The sequence below is a fragment of the Apodemus sylvaticus genome, chromosome 6 (assembly GCF_947179515.1).
Source record: "Apodemus sylvaticus chromosome 6, mApoSyl1.1, whole genome shotgun sequence".
Lineage (NCBI taxonomy): Eukaryota > Metazoa > Chordata > Mammalia > Rodentia > Muridae > Apodemus > Apodemus sylvaticus.
In genome coordinates, this window is record NC_067477.1 from 132,513,088 (window position 1) to 132,519,757 (window position 6,670).

The following is a 6,670-nucleotide window of genomic DNA, read 5'->3' on the forward strand; positions in this document are numbered from 1 at the left end:
ATCAGGAAAACAGAAACTAAACAGGGACACAATGAAACTAATCGAAGCTTTGGACCAATTAGATTTAACAGATATATATAGAACATTCTATCCTAAAACAAAAGAATATACCTTTTTCTCAGCACCTCATGGTACCTTCTCCAAAATCGACCATATAATCGGTCACAAGACAGACCTCAACAAATATAAGAAGATAGAACTAATCCCATGCCTCCTATCTGATCACTATGGAATAAAAGTGGTCTTCAATAGCAACAGAAACAACAGAAAACCCACATACACGTGGAAACTGAACAATACTCTACTCAATGATACCTTGGTCAAGGAAGAAATAAAGAAAGAAATTAAAGACTTTTTAGAACACAATGAAAATGAAAACACAACATACACAAATCTATGGGACACAATGAAAGCAGTGCTAAGAGGAAAACTCATAGCCCTGAGTGCCTCCAAAAAGAAAATGGAGAGAGCATACATTACCAGCTTAATGACACACCTGAAAGCCCTAGAACAAAAAGAAGCTATTTCGCCCAGGAGGAGTAGAAGGCAGGAAATCATCAAACTCAGGGCCGAAATCAATCAAGTAGAAACAAAGAGAACCATACAAAAAATCAACAAAACCAGGAGCTGGTTCTTTGAGAAAATCAACAAGATAGATAAACCCTTAGCCAGACTGACCAAAGGGCACAGAGAAAGTATCCAAATTAACAAACTTAGAAAGGAAAAGGGAGATATAACAACGGAAACTGAGGAAATCCAAAAAATTATCAGATCCTACTACAAGAGCCTGTACTCAATACAACTGGAGAATCTGGAGGAAATGGACAATTTCCTTGACAGATACCAAATACCAAAATTAAATCAGGACAACTAGACCATCTAAACAGTCCCATAATGCCTAAAGAAATAGAAGGAGTCATAGAAAGTCTTCCAACCAAAAAAAGCACAGGACCAGATGGCTTCAGTGCAGAATTCTACCAGACCTTCAAAGAAGAGTTAACACCAATACTCTTCAAACTATTCCACAAAATAGAAACAGAAGGAACACTACCCAATTCCTTCTACGAAGCCACAATTACACTGATACCAAAGCCACAAAAAGATCCAACAAAGAAAGAGAACTTCAGACCAATTTCCCTTATGAACATCGATGCAAAAATACTCAATAAAATTCTTGCCAACCGAATCCAAGAACACATCAAAACGATCATCCACCATGATCAAGTAGGCTTTATCCTGGGAATGCAGGGTTGGTTCAATATACGGAAATCCATCAATACAATCCACTACATAAACAAACTCAAAGAACAAAACCACATGGTCATTTCATTGGATGCTGAAAAAGCATTTGACAAAATTCAGCATCCTTTCATGCTTAAAGTCTTGGAAAGAACAGGAATTCAAGGCCCATACCTAAACATAGTAAAAGCAATATACAGCAAACCGCTAGCCAGCATCAAACTAAATGGAGAGAAACTTGAAGCAATCCCACTGAAATCAGGGACCAGACAAGGCTGCCCCCTTTCTCCTTATCTTTTCAATATTGTACTTGAGGTACTAGCTCGGGCAATTCGACAACATAAGGAGGTCAAAGGGATACAAATTGGAAAGGAAGAAGTCAAACTATCATTATTTGCAGACGACATGATCGTCTACCTAAGTGACCCAAAGAACTCCACTAGAGAGCTCCTACAGCTGATAAACAACTTCAGCAAAGTGGCAGGTTATAAAATCAACTCAAGCAAATCAGTGGCCTTCCTATACTCAAAGGATAAGCAGGCTGAGAAAGAAATTAGGGAAATGACCCCCTTCACAATAGCCACAAACAGTATAAAGTATCTTGGGGTGACTCTTACCAAACATGTGAAAGATCTGTATGACAAGAACTTCAAGACTCTGAAGAAGGAAATGGAAGAAGACCTCAAAAAATGGGAAAACCTCCCATGCTCATGGATCGGTAGAATCAATATAGTTAAAATGGCCATTTTGCCTAAAGCACTATACAGATTCAATGTAATACCCATCAAAATCCCAACTCAATTCTTCACAGAGTTAGAAAGAGCAATTATCAAATTCATCTGGAACAACAAAAAACCCAGGATAGCTAAAACTATTCTCAGCAACAAAAGAAAATCTGGGGGAATCAGTATCCCTGACCTCAAGCAATACTACAGAGCAATAGTGTTAAAAACTGCATGGTATTGGTACAGTGACAGGCAGGAGGATCAATGGAACAGGATTGAAGATCCAGAAATGAACCCACACACCTATGGCCACTTGATCCTCGACAAAGAGGCTGAAAACATCCAATGGAAAAAAGATAGCCTTTTCAACAAATGGTGCTGGTTCAACTGGAGGTCAGCATGCAGAAGAATGCGAATTGATCCATCCTTGTCTCCTTGTACTAAGCTCAAATCCAAATGGATCAAGGACCTTCACATAAAGCCAGACACTCTGAAGCTAATAGAAAAGAAACTGGGGAAGACCCTTGAGGACATCGGTACAGGGAGAAAGTTTCTGAACAGAACACCAATAGCGTATGCTCTAAGATCAAGAATTGACAAATGGGACCTCATAAAATTACAAAGTTTCTGTAAGGCAAAGGACACCATCAAGAGGACAAATCGGCAACCAACAAATTGGGAAAAGATCTTCACCAATCCTACATCAGATAGAGGGCTAATATCCAATATATATAAAGAACTCAAGAAGTTAGACTCCAGAAAACCAAACAACCCTATTAAAAAATGGGGTACAGAGTTAAACAAAGAATTCTCACCTGAAGAACTTCGGATGGCGGAGAAGCATCTTAAAAAATGCTCAACTTCATTAGTCATTAGGGAAATGCAAATCAAAACAACCCTAAGATTTCATCTTACACCAGTCAGAATGGCTAAGATTAAAAATTCAGGAGACAGCAGGTGTTGGAGCGGGTGTGGAGAAAGAGGAACACTCCTCCACTGCTGGTGGGGTTGCAAATTGGTACAACCACTCTGGAAATCAGTCTGGCGGTTCCTCCGAAAACTGGGCACCTCACTTCCAGAAGATCCTGCTATACCACTCCTGGGCATATACCCAGAAGACTCCCCACCATGTAATAAGGATACATGTTCTACTATGTTCATAGCAGCTCTATTTATAATTGCCAGATGCTGGAAAGAACCCAGGTATCCCTCAACAGAAGAGTGGATGCAAAAAATGTGGTATATCTACACAATGGAGTACTATTCAGCCATTAGAAACAATGAATTCATGAAATTCTTAGGCAAATGGATGGAGCTAGAGAATATCATACTAAGTGAGGTAACCCAGACTCAAAAGGTGAATCATGGTATGCACTCACTAATAAGTGGATATTAACCTAGAAAACTGGAATACCCAAAACATAATCTACACATCAAATGAGGTACAAGAAGAAAGGAGGAGTGGCCCCTGGTTCTGGAAAGACTCAGTGAAACAGTATTCGGCAAAACCAGAACGGGGAAGTGGGAAGGGGTGGGTGGGAGGACAGGGGAAGAGAAGGGGGCTTACGGGACTTTCGGGGAGTGGGGGGGCTAGAAAAGGGAAATCATTTGAAATGTAAATAAATTATATCGGAAAAAAAAAGGAAGCTGGACCCCCTTTTTATAAAACAAGACCTTGCATAGCCTTAGGAGAAACTTGCTGTTTGTATGCCAACCAATCAGAAATAATTAGAAAAAAGTTTGCCATGGTCAAAGAAATCCTCAAAGGGAAAAAAAGGGAGACATTGATTAGGTAAATTCTCTTGTTTACTTGGTCCCCATGGCTGACCACCTTACTATGAGCATTAGCCACACTATTGATCCTTAGTCTGACCAGGCTAAAAGTTGAACCGTGCATTCCAAACTACATTGTCAACTACAGCACAGAGAATAAACTCAGTTAAGCTACTGGTCTGTAGGGCCAACTACGCCCCCTAGAATGTAAGTCGATCATTTGACTCACTCCTGTAGAGCCAATGAGGAATTGGACAGGGCAAGACAGTGCACAGAGAACTACCAAACTCTACCCTAGGGACCCGAGGTCAAGATGCCCCATCTAATGCAGCTTCTGCTAAACTGCTTGCTTGTGCAAAGACCCTGAAACTTATGAGCAAGATGCCAGGACATGGTTTTTATCTTTTTGCTGTGGACACTTAGGACCCAAACACCAGCATGTAGTCCCAGCTGGCTAGAAAAAGACTTTCAATATACTGTAAACTGTCTAAGCCTGTAACATACATACATAACGGAAACAAAAATTTTCTTGAAATATTAATCAGGAGCTCTCTGAGACTTTTTTTCTTAAACATAGTTTTTATCATTTTACTTTGTAGTAGAAAGGATTGAACCTGGGGCTTCCTGCATTCTAAGCAAGCACTCTTCCTCTGAGCCACAGCCCCAGATCTTCTATTTTGAAGCAGTGTCTCATACCATGTCTAGGTAACATGTGGTCTTGCCTCAAGTCTTCCAAACAGCTGGAACTGCAGGTCTGTGCCACCAGTTCTGGCAAATGTGTTTTTTTTTTTTTTTTTTGGGTTTTTTGGATTTGGTTTTTTCGAGACAGGGTTTCTCTGTATAGCCCTGGCTGTCCTGGAACTCACTCTGTAGACCAGGCTGGTCTTGAACTCAGAAATCCGCCTGCCTCTGCCTCCCAAGTGCTGGGAGTTTGTACATATCACCCCCCTTAAAAGCAGAAGGACCAGGAGTTCAGGGTCAGCCTCAGACTCATAAAGAATTCAAGGATCTCCTAGATCGCCTGAGCCCCTTTTATAATTAATGCTGATCATCATCTTGACAGGACCTAGAATCAACTAAGAGACGAGGGCATTCCTATAGTAAAGTATAGTAAAGGATGACTTCCCACAGTGATGGGCTGTAAGCCAAAGGAAACCTTTCATGGGATGTTTTATTGTAGCAACAAGACAAGTATCTAATACAAACCCTGTCTCAAAAAAAAATTTAAGGGCTGGGCATGGTGATTCATGCCTTTAATCCTAGCACTCATGAAGCAGAGGCAGGTGAATCTCTTGTGAGTTCACAGCCAGCCTGGTCTACATAGTGGGTTCCAGGACAGACAGGACTGTCGATAGACACGATAATCAATCAATCAGACAAACAAAAAACAAACCATAAAGCCCAAAAAGTATTTAAGTATGGTTTAGTATGTAATGCTTCCAACCCACTATAATGAGTATATATCTTGCAATGAAACCCAACCATTTTATTTCTTACTAAATTATTTGAATCTATAAAACAGACATTGTGATCCTTCTGCCTACACAATTTTTTCTATTGTTGTAGAAAAAATAAATGGAACTGAACTAAGATTGTGGCAGAGATTTGTTGCTGGTTTGATAGACTGGATAAATAAGAATCACTGAGAAAAGATTTACAAGCGATGTCGAGTCCCAGGGGGCAGGAAAGCATTCCATCCAGAGAGAACAGGCAGCACCAAAGTCCTCAGGCAAGCGCTTGCCTGTTGGGAGACCAGCAAGGAACTTAGCTGCCTGGAACCAAGAGCACAGAGTTAGGTTCTAGAAAATGAGATTAAGGAGTTCATATTATGTACCACCTTCAGATCATTGGGAGAACTTAGACTTTTCATCTTGAATGAAAGGGTGAGTCATTCTGGGCAGAAAAGCAATGATATCCAATTTACATTTCAGATGAATCACTGGAACTACCTGGTTTGGAAGAGGCCTTAGTAAATGCAAGAAAACCAACAGAGAGACTTTCTATGAACAGGAGTAACTAGGAAGTCAAAGTATTAGTGACTCAACCCACTAGAGTGTGATAAGAATGGACAGCTAGATGCCAGACAAAATTTAGTAGTGCTAACAAAGCTTTTCAAAGGATAGGATGGGGTGGAGTGGGGTGGGGTGATGAGCTTTTCAAAAAAAAAAATTCTAAGGTTTCTGGCTTGAATAATGAAAAGATGAAGAAGTTGCATCTGTAGAGAGGTAGGGGCGGAAGTTTCCTTGGAGCAGGTTTAAATAAAAACAGAGAAGGAACAATCCAGACAAATCAGAGGTGAAATGGGCACATTCAGCCAGCTGTAGATTAAGAACGTTTTGGAAGTAGGAAAAGCAGGTCTGCAATGAACTTGTTCACACTGTTTATTGTTCCCCCAAACAATGCAGTAAAACTATTTGCATAGCATTTATACTGGATTGGGTATTACATGCAATCTACAAGTGATTCAGACTGCATAGAAGAATATACTCGGCTGTATTGAGACACTATCATTCTAGATTCTAGATACAGAGCACTTGGACATCCTCAGATTTTGACATTGTTTTGCAGTAGTCCTAAAATGAATGCCTTATAAATAGAGGACTGACTCCTAGAGGAAGTGAGTCCAAAAAATGTTGGTTTTAAAGGTTAAAATCATACCTTATATGGGGAAAATTGTCTTGTTTTGGGTGGGCACAAAACTGCTTTTATAAGTTGTAACTGATTTAAAGTATTTGGATTTTTCAAAATATGGTAGCAGGAATCTGAACCATAGTTGTTGTTATTTCTTTTCTTTTCTTTTTTTTTTTTTAAAAAGATGTATTCATTTATTATATGTAAGTACACTGTAGCTGTCCTCAGAAGCACCTGAAGAGGGCATCAGATCTCATTACAAATGGTTGTGAGCCACCATGTGGTTGCTGGGATTTGAACTC